Raw genomic sequence first — 12,973 nt, 5'->3', positions numbered from 1 at the left:
ATCACCTCTACTAACCATGCCTGGCACTCGCTCCTGATTCGATAAGGTGGTGCCTCATTGTACTCACCGGAGATGCCGCTGGACTGGATGCTATGGCTCCCGCCTATGGCTGAAAGGGCGGTCACAAGTGAACTGGCGAAATTAGGACTCAGCAAAGCGGGTGACCTATTCCGAGACGGGGTAGTCCAAACCTGGGAACAGGTGCGTGGGGATGGGGATGAACCCCCTCTTCTTCAACACTTTCAGTTTCATAGGACTCGAAGCGCTCTTGCGGAAATACTGGGCCCGGATATGGCGGAACCCCCAGACGTCCCTGAACTGACTTATGTTATTAAACGAAAGGAACCTCAGAAACTCCTCACAAACCTCTATAAAGTAGCCATGTCCCATGGTGGACATCAACTCATGAAAGCCAGACTAGCATGGCAGAGAGACCTGGAGGCCACGATCGACGAAGCGACGTGGCGCTATTGGTGTGAGAGCACGAAACGGATTTTCCTCAATGGGAAACATCGACCCATTCATTTCAAATTCCTACAGAGGGTGTACTACACCCCGGAGAGGCTTCGCAGGTACGGCCTACGCCCTGAGGGGACCTGTGAACGCTGCCATGTGGCCGACGCTGACTTCATGCACTTGGCCTGGTCCTGCCCGGGTGTGCAGGCATTCTAGTGTGAAATCTTCGCGGAAATGAGCAAAATCCTGGAGGTAGACATGCCCCCGGAGCCTGGCCTTGCTCTCATTGGCAACTCGAGAGGGCTCCCAGTCGCGATCTGCAGGCTTGCGGACATGGGGCTGCTAATGGCCAGAAGAGTAGTGGCCCAGTGCTGGATGAGAGGTCCGTTACCCACCAAGACCAGATGGGTGCGGGATATGCTATACTGTAGCACTCAGACGGAAACGTATAGTGAGTTGCTCCCCCCAAAGAGCCGCCCAAAGAATTTCTGGGCGTTATACCAGACATACCTGTGTGACCAGCAGAATGCGAGCTCTAGCAGATCAGACGGTGAGTCGATGGCGCAGGAGGCGTCCGGACCCCAGGCTCTCTTCCAGGCCGACGTCAGCATCTGACTGTGCAGGGGTAAGAGCGTTGGCCTAGCTACCGGAGGGGAGGAAGATGGGGAATAGGCTATGTGGAGAGTAAGGGATTGAGACATCACCAAGGGGAACACACCACGTACCTGGTCAAGTTGTGACTCCTACATGGCCACTGACACGAAGGCAGGTTTTTCCCGGGTGGGTCACACTACCTTCTGAGGAGCATGGGTGCAGCGGTAGTGGCGGGGTGGAAGACTAGGTTGTCACACCTTAAGGTTTGGATATGTAACACAAGTAGACTACATGAGGGAGGGGGGGGGGAATTGACAAGTTGAGGGCACATGGATTTGCAGTAGGGTCCCAGGGTTGAGGTTACACAAGTTTAGCTTCTGATGGGGTGCGCTTCGACTCGAGAATCGGGTAGGAGCTTGGAGGAGGCTTCACCAAGACATTGCATAAGTGACTCACACGCGACAAGATGGGGAAACGCTTTGAAATCTCACTTCATTGAAGATTGGAATGTGCCGCCAGACCCCCGGGTTGTCGGCAGTCGGGCTGTGTAGCGAAGTATTTGTGTTCTATCCACTATGCATATGTTGCGGCCGGCCCGTGGGGTTGTAGGCCTGAAGCCGTGTAACCTGAGTTTGTGCAATAAAAAAAAAAGAAAAGTATAGATTTACTCTTCTTCACTTCTCATCTACTTACCTTGAACATATATATGCTTTCAAGGGTGAAATATGTAGAATTAAGTAAACCTATACTTAATTTATTGTTTGGTCCCTAATATTTTGTTCATGATATCCTGGTAGCACAATATTCCAGATTCTGTATTAAGGTGAAATACCCGAAGGCCTACCTTGCCAGGGGCTCTTACACAAGCTTGTCTCCCCGAAGGGCAAGCAGCACCACATAGCATATATCCCAGACTGCTTGGTGATGGTCTGCTGAGGTCTGTGCTCTGAATGTTTTGGCATACTTGGGCAGTACGGGGATGCAAGTGGACCATCTGAGTATAGAGTACTTAGCGAATGCCCCGGGGCCTCTGATCTAGCAGAGGAAATTCTTAGTGGCCAGGCATTGCTCCCAGGTAGTGCTAGTAGCAGATGCTGCATTTCAGTGTGGCCTCATGTGCCATGCAATTGCCCGTCTTTACCCGTGAATTTCAACAGTAGGGTGCATTTACTGTTCTGTTGGCTGTGATCCCATACTCGTGATGGGAGACAGAAAGTCTGTTACATACTGAGACTAGGCCTTTGCTTATCTTATTATTCTCCCATCACAGAGCAGGCTGGGCAGCCAAAGCCCCAAATATTGTCCTCTCCACTCATCAGCCACTGCTGGAAGTAGTGATCACAGACTTTGGTTGTAATGGTTAAACGAGACACAATTTCCTTTTTATTTCACTTATAGGTGCAGTTACATGGTTGATCCAGCCAGCATTATATACTTGTCTCAAAGATGAACCCATTTGTGTGTAAGTAAATGTGATTGATATAACAACATTGTAAAGCGTTCCTTAAAACATTTGTGAATCTTTGGGCAACTTTGTTAATTCTAGGGCTAATACATGTGGACAAGCACTGACCTCCTGGTATGCTTACATTTATCGGGCAAAGAGCAATGCAAGGTGGCTTAGCTGCTAACTGAAACCATGCCGATAACAGTTCTCCTCTTTTGTGCAGATGCATTGGTAGTTTATGTGCCCGTCATGGGGACTTCAGGTAACAGAGAACCTGACAGAGACTTTTCACCCCAGATTTCTTACCTTAATATTATCCCCACGCATTAGACTAGAAGTGAACCTTTTTCCTGACCAGTACCCCTGCGTGCTGGTAGGTGGCCCCATTCACCTCCATGTGGCATTGCCCTAACCAGAAGTGATGTGTGTGGGGCCTTAATAGGTGCCACGTGGAGAAGTGTGGCTCAATGGTTAGAGCAGGCAGACCTTGATGCAGAGCTCTGGCCAGGGACCAGGGTTCGATTCCCGCCTTGGCGGGTCTCCGGCTCATTAATTCCCCTGACTGGATATTCTCGCCTCAGTGCCTGTTCTGATCATGGGTCCCACGCTGCAACTCTGGGCAATAGCTTGCTTAGTCTCCACAACGGCCCCAACGGCCCCAAAAGCGCTGGGATGCCTGGCTGCACCTGGGGGGTGCCCAGGAGTGGACAATTCCCAGGAAAGCCAGGAAGGGTTCCTAAGCGGTATACGGACAGCGCCGGGACACCTCCGGTGGAGGTAGCTGTGCGCTTTACAAATTCCGACATTTACATTTATTTTACTCTAGTGCACTGTTGTCATCTCTTTTCTTTCCATGCCATTGACCTTTTTTTTTACATTTTGTCGCTTTTTTAAAAAGATTTTTCTCCTGGTGTAGCAGGTATGTCTACTAGAAGAACAGGCCTTTAGCCCTACGGCACCTGTTACTGACAGATGTCAATTTTGGCCCCTGCATCTTGCTTGCCTCTAGTGCCTGGAGCGCGACCACAATGCGAAGACCAGCTTTGACCTCTGCACCATGCACCCCAAGGCCTTGAAGGAGCTTTCTCTCAAGCTCCTTGACACTCGATGTGCCATGCCGCAATGGTCTCAATCCAGGGTGAGGAAGGTCCCAGGAACCGTCGTGAGGCCATCTATCTTCGCCAAAGCCACCTGGGCATTCAGGACATTTCCACAAGAAAAAGACAAGTAAGAGGTCGAATAGGTATTCGAGTTCACCACATCGGTAAAAGTCATTCGATGAGATGAGGGAGCATCGTCATTCAAGGCCTGTCCCGCGCTTGAGCCTGAGTCTGGGCCGGGTCCACGCTTCTCTGAGTTTCCTGGAGCAGAAGCACCCCTCCCCCCAACTTTGTGAATTTTATGAAGCCATACAACTCATATTAAAGCGTCCCGACCCCCCTAACGTGCCTTTTGGGGTCGGTAGGGGCACCTGCTGGTTCCCCACGGCAGGTCTGCCACCGGCATCAGTCGGGCCCCTTGGATCCGGTCTGGTGCCTGTTATACTGCCTCAACTTTCCCCGCTGCAGGTCCCAAAGTTGACACTCCTGGGGCCGCTGGCACCCTCCAGCAGCACCGCCCCCATTCTCATCTCAAACTCCGACACGGGGCTGGAGGGATGTCGCCCAATACTGACTCCAGCACCGATGGGAGCCTTGCCTCCCAGGCCAGAACCTGAGCCCTAATACTAAATGCTAGGACTTCAGGAAGATTGGGAGGGGCCACTGGGACCCAGAGGAATACAAGTCCCTAGACCTCAACATGGACTGGTGTGAAGAATTAGCAGACGCCAGTGGACTGGTCACCTCCCCAGATACTGGCATGGTCTCTCCTCCACCCGTGGCTACGGAAGAGGGAGCTTCTTTTACTATGATGGTGAGGAGGGCTGAGGTCCCGGACCTTAGCCTACCCCAAGTGGCAGTCAAGACTAACGTCTTGCAAGGAGTGACACCCTCAGAACTGCTTCTCTCTTTTAATGAAACCTTTATTAACATCCTCCTTGGGACCCGGTCCAAGCCCAGCACAGATACTCCTGTGAACAGTACAAATGCCCGCCACCATCGTCCTGCCCCAGGGGACCCCAATTTCCTAATGCAACACCCTATCCGAGTAAGCTTGGTGCTCCAAGCCTCCAGTTCCAGTGTAAAAATCCTGGTGTTTTCCCTACCACTCTACAGGATAAGGAATCCAAGATGCTGGACACCTTAGGAAAAAAAATGTTTTCTTCCACCAGTCTGGCACTGTGTTCCGTAGTCACTGCGTGCCTTTTGGGCCATTATCCCCATGTGCTGTGGGATTGAGTTGCACTGGAGCTGCCCATGGTCCTGGAGGAGGCCCGGGCCATACAATACCAAACTATGGCAGATGGGAGAGATGTAGCCAAGTTCAGGATCAGATGTGGGGTGGATATGACAGACTCGCTAGGAAGAGCGGTTTAGTCATTGGTGGCCTTACAGTGTCACACCTGGTTGAGAACAACTTACTTATCACTGGATGTCCAAGCCTTGTTTATGGACACAACGGCTTCCTTGAAACATATGGTGTTTGGTATAAAACAACTCATATTAATAAACCCACACTGATTCCAGTGATATATTTATTAATACCAGTACCCAGAGGGTGCCTTAGAGGTATCCGTTGAACCCCACTAGTCCTCTAGTGCGCCGACGCGATGGTCCTGTCCAGCACAGACATGTTTCTGACCCCCTAGGAGGTGAGAACCCTTGTCTCAGAGGCCACAAACAATGCCTGCTCGAGCAGGAAGGCTGGTAATTCAGCATATCAAGGCTAGAGGCCTCAAAGCCTCTGTCACCTCTGATATTCGAGCTTGGCTTCCCAGAGACCTGGAGAAGCCACCCCCTGCTCTGAGGCCCATTTGGCACCAGGATAGTAAGGAAATTAGATAGTGAGGATGCGTGTTACACTGTCCAGCTGGACACACCTTTAGGGTGAGCAGCCTGAAGTGAAGATGAAAGACACGATTCCACCATCTTGTGTGTGTTGGAATTCAGAACTCTGAGACGGTGATGTCTACACCCCACAAGACACGGTCACCTAGGGGCTGTAGTGACCCCAGATGTCAGTAGCCCATTGACTAGCAACCCCACTCCCTTTAACACCCCTAAATGGAGTAGTTAGGTGGCCCACTCACACCAGGATATCATATTCATGTACCTGGAGAAGAAAGAGGGACAAAGAGGAGCCCACAATGCGAGAACTGAGGAGCAGTAACTGACTTGAAAATCAACCCTACCAGCTTTCCATGACAATTGCACGGACCCACTTGTCCAGAAAGCGGTGTCACCTCCACAAGCAGTGGGTGAGCGACCCATGACTTGAACTTGCCAGCAACATCTCTCTTAGACCAGAGGATCTGCTTCCCTGCACTGTTGCAGGCACCAAAAAGACCTAAACGAGAGCCCTGCCCACACAACCCCACCTGACAAAGCCTCACTGTACACAAGCCCCCTAGCCAATTCTACAGCCTCTTTCTGTTAGACAGCAGTAACCTCAAGAGCCTCTGACTGCCGTGACCTGTCACCAGAAAGCACCACTTCACACAAGTCACACATCCCGAGTAGAAGTGTATCAACGGTGCCCACGAGGTCTAGAGGCCCTCCAAAGCTGAGCCTCTCTTTGGGTTTACTTGGACTGATCCCCCTGTCCCCGACTGCAGCCTGTTTTGGAAGGTAACCTAAACTCACGAGTGCCTCCCGCAGTGCAACCCTGCTGGAGAAAGCACCACTGCACACAAGCCCCCAACCCGACTTCCATTGGGCCATTGGTGTCTTTGCCTACCCAAGACCCTCATGGACTGAGCCCCCCGGGGGGTTCCCATGGACTGGCCCCCAGTCTTTACGTGCAGCCTTTTTTTAAATGGACTTTTCCCCATTGATTTAAACGGGGCACCAGATCCTGTAAAGCATCTGTGCACCCGGAGGCCCCAAAGCCAACTGAGGTAACCTGTTGGTACGGCCTTGGACCCTGCCTCGTACTTACCTTAAATGCAGAAAAACGTTCCCATATGTGCTGCTAAGTACTCGTATGAAGTATATTTTTTTTCCCAAAGGATAACATTACCACTTTACCGATACATGTGCCAGTGTATTTCTTTATACTGCAAAACCGTGATACCTCGCCAAATGCAAGTGTATTTCTGTATACTTTCAACACAGTGATATCTCAAAACAAAGTACTAACCCAATTACAAAATTCTTGGTGTTACAAATATGTATAAAAGAAGTGTTTTTTTCTAAATTGGTGTGTATCTCCTTTTTGAGTGTGTGAATAATTTATCGACTCTGTGGGTAGCAAATGTCCAAATCTCCTCTCTGATAAGCCTACGGTTGCCTGACCAGACTAACTAGATAAAGCACCTTGGGGTTGCTAGAGATCACCCCTGTCCACTCATAAGGGATACCTGGACTCCCTGCATAGCATACCTCTTTTTGGTATACTATAAAAAGAACCAGCTTCCTACATTGTTGGTGCAGCGGTGGGGTACAAGACTTGACATTTGCTGTAGCATTTTGTTAATTAGAGATTCCACTAAGGAATCTAAAGTTGTCTTTAGCTAAGAAAAATATTTTTTGTTGAAATAAAAAAAATAATTTAGATTGTTTAAAATAACTGTTAAGGTCTTGTGTTAAGTCTCCCAGTCCAAACTGTTTAGAAGTCAAAAAGAATGCTAATAGTTAGACCTGAAGGTCTATTTTAGAAATTCCGGTTTACGAAAGAGCTCCCAACTTAAGTAAACAATTAGTTATACAGGGGTTGTGGCTCAGGAGCTCAACCTGGCGCCTTACCTGATTCTTAGCTGGCAGCAGTTAAGCCCGGACTATAGAACTGGCTCACACTCTACCTCTACAATGCTTCTGAAGCTTTTGGCAGAGTAGGAGTTGACCTATCCAAGGATGAGACAACTCCCCCTGAGGTGGAGATGGTGGAGATGGTGAAAGTGAGGATGAGCTTGAACCTCCTCCTCTAGAAAGAGGTGGTGGTACCGGTCCAGCAACCGAGATGCTGTACCCAGAGTGCCTAACTCTACTGAGGATAGATCAGGCAACTCGAGGTATAATGAAGAACTCACTGAGGATGAGATTCTTCTTGAAAGACTATCCTGAAGAATAGCCCTGGAAGACAGGATACTGGGCATAGAAAGGGAACGGGCTGAGATGGGTCTAGCACCCATGAATGGTGGCAGCAAACTAATAACTAGGGACAGAGGGAAATCCTTTGACCCTAAAATCCTAAAGAGATTGTTCCCAAATATGTTGAGGATGATGATATCAGTAAGTGGTTCAGAGCCTTTGAGAAGGCTTCTAGAATAATAAGGCATAGCCAAAAACATTGGGGCTCTCTACTTTGGGAGGTGTTCTCTGGGAAAATGCAGGGATAGACTCCTAACACTTAATGAAGCAGATGCTGGGTCCTATGACCTCATGAAGGATACCCTGATTGAGGGCTTTAGACTCACCTCTGAGGTTTACAGGATTGAGCTCAGGGAGACTCACAAAACCTCGAGTCAAACCTGGGTAGACTTTGTTGATTTCTCAGTCAAAACACTAGGTGGCAGGTTGAAAGGAAGTCAGGTGCAAGACTATGATGGGCTTCATAATTTTAATATGAACGAGCATCTGTTATAAAATTGTGTGTCTGAAATCTTGCATCAGTACTTGGTGGACCTAGGTGTGGTCTCTCCTCAAGAACTGGGAAAGAAGGCTGACCATTAGATAAAGACTAGGTTGTCTAAAACGTCTTAGGGAGGGAGTGACCAAAAGAAAGGGGTTACTAATCCCCCCGAAAGGGAAAGATGTGGGACAGTCTAAAGACAAAAACAAAGTGTCTCCTAAAGGCTCCGAACATGTTCAGGAGGATGGGCCCAGAGACACTTCACAGTCCAAGGATGGGTACCAGGGTAAGAACTGGGATCCCAAAAGGCTTGGTGTTGCAATTGTATAGCGAATGCTCACTCAACTGAGGACTCTACCTGTCCCAAAAGGGCTTCCTTTAGTGCACCCCTAGTTACCACTGGGGTGATGAGTCTCCAGATGGAATCCTTGGTGTGCCCTGACCAGGCCAGAGAGCACACTAACACCACTTAGATCTCAGAGGGTGGGGTGGATGTAGCTGCCCTGGCTGTCTGGCCCAGTAATCTGGAAAAATACAGTCAGCAGCCACATATTTTCTGAAAGAAACACCTAGTGATAGTTTCCTTACCTTAGAATTACCCCCCGGCGTCAGACTGGACCCGGAAAGTTTTCATCAGCAGTACCCCTGCGCGTTGAAAGGTGGTGTTGTGCGGCTGCCCGGCCGACGTTGGCGTCATGGTCGCCAAGATGACATTGTGGCAGCTACTTAGATGCCGCCCTCGCACGCTGATGTCAGTTCTTTCTTTTTTCGTGCCAGCAAGCGCAGATCCAGAGACAGCAGTACCCCCAGTCACTTTTTGACTGCGTTTTTCGAGGCCTTTTTGTCTATGTCTTGAGTCCATCGACTCTTGGTGCAGCAGGGATGCCTGGTTTCAAGTCTTGTGGGGACTGCCATCGCATGATGTCGGTGACGGACCTGCACCGCATGTGTCTCTACTGCCTGGGGCGCAACCACAACCCCAATTTGTGCCCCGACTGCCCGGCCATGGCGCCGAAGACTTTGCGGGAGCGGTCCTGAAAGTTGCTTGAAGGCGGCAGTTGGCTCTACGCCGTTCAAGGTCCCAGTCCATTACCATTGTTTGTCGGGATCAAAGTCTTCTCACTCGGAGTCAGGTAAGGCGAAGCATTACAAGAAGTCAAAGAAACGCCATCGCTCTCCGGCTTCCCCTCGCCCTTCGCGCGACGTGGTTGCGAGTGAGGGTGGTGCCACCCGGGGCGGCTCCGGCACAGGGTCAGACTGATTTGCATATAGCCATGTCAGAACTGGGGTGGCAGAGTGGGCTAAAGAACGGTGATGGATTAAACCCAGATCTTTTGACTGGGTGTGAGTGTTTGATTGATTCAGATGCTCCGTCCATCACCACCCCCTTTTGTACCGCTGTTGGCCGCCATAAGTGTGGCAGGGTATGCTCAGATGTGAGTCCTTTGCTCACTTTGCCACTGGATTCAAGCAAGCTGGGCTGAAGACGGCTGGAATGCCAGAAACCGGTCCTCGGAAGCATGTTTCCGGTCCAGGGAAGACATGGCTTGGCAGTTCGGGCTGGACTGTTCCCATGAGGCACAGGGTTAGACTGATCTACATATAGCCATGTCAGAACTGGGGTGGCAGAGTGGGCTAAAGAACGGTGATGGATTAAACCCAGATCTTTTGACTTTGACTTTCAATTGTTTCAATTGTTTTTCAATTGTTTCAATTGTTTGATTGATTCAGATGCTCCGTCCATCACCACCCCCTTTTGTACGGTGGTTCTGCAAAGGGAGGCAGAGGCTCTCCACCTCCAACTCCCTACAGTGGCCGTCAGTACTAACCTCCTGACAGAAGTGCTTCAGCCAGCGGCTACCTCTGCGGATCCAATGCAGCTGTTTAATGATGCGCTTTCAGACGTTCTTTTGGGCACCTAGTCCAGGCCCAACACAGGGGCTCCTGTGGATAGGAACGTGGCCCGACGCCGTCGCCTGGCTCTGGGGGACCCCATTTTCCTCTCCCAACACCCCACCCCTGAGAGCTTGATTGTCCCAACCTCTGCGTCCAGAGCACATTCCCTACCGCACCCCCAGACCGAGAATCCAAGAAACTGGAGCAGTACGGTAAGATTTTTTTTTCCACCCGTTCAGGGCTACGGGCTGTGAACACTGCATGCCTTTTGGGCTGTTATTTCCACTTTGGGTGGGATACGGTGGCACAAGTGCTCCCTCAGTGTCCGGAGGAGGCCCAGACAGTGCTCTCTCAAGCTATTGCTGAAGGGAGAGATGCAGCAAAGTTCACAATCCGTGGTGGCCTCGACACCGCCAACTCGTTGGGCAGGGCGATTTCCACACAGTGGGACTCCACCACCACGCTTGGCTGAGGATAACTGGTTTCTCTGGGGATGTCCAGAACACTCTAATGGAAATGCCCTTTGATAGCATTCACCTTTTTGGAAACAAGGCAGATAGTGCGTTGGAGCGTTTTAAGGATTCACGGGCTACAACCAAATCCTTGGGCCTTTCGGCCACTTGCCCTCCTCCGAAATCTATTTTTTTGCTCCTTTCGTGGCCGCGGAAGGGGCAACCCACCACGTTCGCTTCAAAGCCACAAGCCTGCGCAGAAAGAGTCTAAGCGTGGCCACGGGACCTGCCATGGTGGGTTCGAGACTGCTCCTCCAGCCATGCCACCGCATTACTACCGCATATCGTTCAGTTGTCACATCTTCAACAGGAAGTTGTGGTCCTCTTGGCCAAGGGGGCCATCGAGTGCGTTCCTGCGCCAGAAATAGGATGTGGTTGCTACTCCTACTACTTTCTGGTGCCCAAGAAGGAAAGGGGCCTGCGTCCTATCTTAGACCTCCGGAACGTCAATCGCTTTCTCCGGAAGGAGAAGTTCAAGATGTTAACTTTGGCTCAGGTCTTGTCTGCCCTCGACCCTGGAGACTGGATGGTAGCATTGGATCTGCAGGGCGCAAGCATATTTCCATAGTCCCGTCCTGCCGGCCCACCGGCATTACCTACTGTATACGGTAGGCCACAAGCACTTTCAGTTTACCGTGCTTCCCTTTGGCCTTACCAGTGCCCCTCGGGTGTTCAAGAAAGTATTGGCGGTGGTCGCCACTCATCTGCACAGATCAGGGGTTCCAGCCTTCACTTATCTAGACGACTTTCTGTTAAAGGCTGACTCGTCCCAGGCAGTCTTCTCCCACCTCCAGACTACGGCTGACCTCCTGCATTTGCTGGGGTTCTCCATCAATGTGCAGAAATCGCACCTGATTCCCTCTCAGAAGCTCCTCTTCATCGGAACTGTTCTGGACACGGCGCAGTTTTGGGTCTATCCCCCCAAATGGAGAGTCCAGGATATTCAGGCTATGATTCCGATCAGCCTCTATCCTGGGTTTCGGTCAGGATGACCCTGAGGCTGCTGGGCCTTATGGCCTCCTGCATCCTGCTAGTCGATCATGCCAGATGGCATATTCGGGCCCTACAGTGGGACCTGAAGTTCCAGTGGGCGCAGCATCAGGGAAATCTGTCCAAGTATGTCCAGATATCATAGGGCACTGCACATCAATTGCAGTGGTGGCTCACAAACCAGCATTGGGTTAATGGCAGATCCCTCTCCCATCCCCAACCAGAGCACACAGTGGTGACGCATGCATTCCTCCTGGGATTCGGTGTCCACATGGGAGAGGCGGAGATCAGAGGCCTCTGGTCTCCGGCAGAGTCCGGACTCCATATCAACCTTCTGGAGCTCTGGGCAATCCGATTTCCACTGAAGGCATTCCTTCCCTCTATCAAGGGTAGAGTAGTGCAGGTGTTCACGGACAACACAATCGCCATGTGGTACTGCAACAAACAGGGCGGGATGGGATCGTGGACCTTTTGTCAGGAGGCTCTGCGCCTCTGGACATGGCTGGAACATCAGGGCATTTCCCTGGTGGTTCAACACCTGGCAGGTTCACCCAACGCCAGGGCGGACAAACTCAGCCACAGGTGCATGATGAATCACGAATGGCGTCTTCACTTGGACATGGCGCAAGGTCTCTTTCAGCAGTGGGGACAGCCTTGGTTAGATCTATTCACCACCGAAGAGAACGCACAATGTCAGCAGTTCTGCGCGTTGGAATTTCCAAGACGGCACTCGCTATGTGACGCTTTTCGCAGTGAGTGGTGTTGCGGTCTGTTGTATGCCTTTCTGCCTATTCCACTTCTGCCCAGAGTGCTGAAGAAGATCAGGCGCGACTGGGCCCAAGTCATTCTTGTGGCTCCGAAATGGGCTTGAAGAGTTTGGTATCCTGAGCTACTCAGAATGACCATACATGCCCCGATCCGACTGCCTCTTCTGGAGGATCTTCTGTCGCAGCAGCAGGGGATGGTCCTCCACCCAAATCTGTCCAGTCTCCACCTCCTTGTGTGGAGATTGATTGGCGGCAGTTGATTCCTTTTGACTTGCCTCCTGAAGTCTGTAATGTGATTCTGGCAGCCAGCCTGTGGAACAAGTTTGTGATATGGTGCACAGAAAAGGCTGTGGATCCCCTTCCTGCCCCTCTTTCAGAAGTCCTTTTGTTCCTTCTTTCCTTAGCCCAGCAGGGCTCTGCTCTGGGCACTATCAAGAGCTACCTTTCTGCTATTTCAGCCTCCCTCAGGCTCCCTGATCATCACTCTCTTTTCACGTCCCCTGTTGTAAATAGATTTTTTAAAGGCATTACTCATCTTTTCCCTCCTATTCCCTTCGTAATGCCACAGTGGGACTTGAACCTGGTTCTCGCATATTTAATGTGCACTCTCTTTGAGCCTCTTCATAACTGTCCTCTACGTC

At 50.8% G+C, this 12,973-nt stretch overlaps 1 protein-coding gene across 4 annotated transcripts in view; it reads left to right on the top strand.

Moving 5' to 3' along the window:
- DNAH17 (dynein axonemal heavy chain 17) overlaps positions 1 to 12,973 on the top strand; it is a 12,633,448-nt gene that overhangs the window by 7,120,304 nt on the left and 5,500,171 nt on the right. The gene's annotated exons all lie outside the window — the stretch shown is intronic.

The sequence above is a fragment of the Lissotriton helveticus genome, chromosome 7 (assembly GCF_964261635.1).
Source record: "Lissotriton helveticus chromosome 7, aLisHel1.1, whole genome shotgun sequence".
NCBI classification, from domain to species: domain Eukaryota; kingdom Metazoa; phylum Chordata; class Amphibia; order Caudata; family Salamandridae; genus Lissotriton; species Lissotriton helveticus.
The sequence above is the reverse complement of the archived record's forward strand: the minus strand, read 5'-3'. Positions and strand labels throughout refer to the sequence as shown.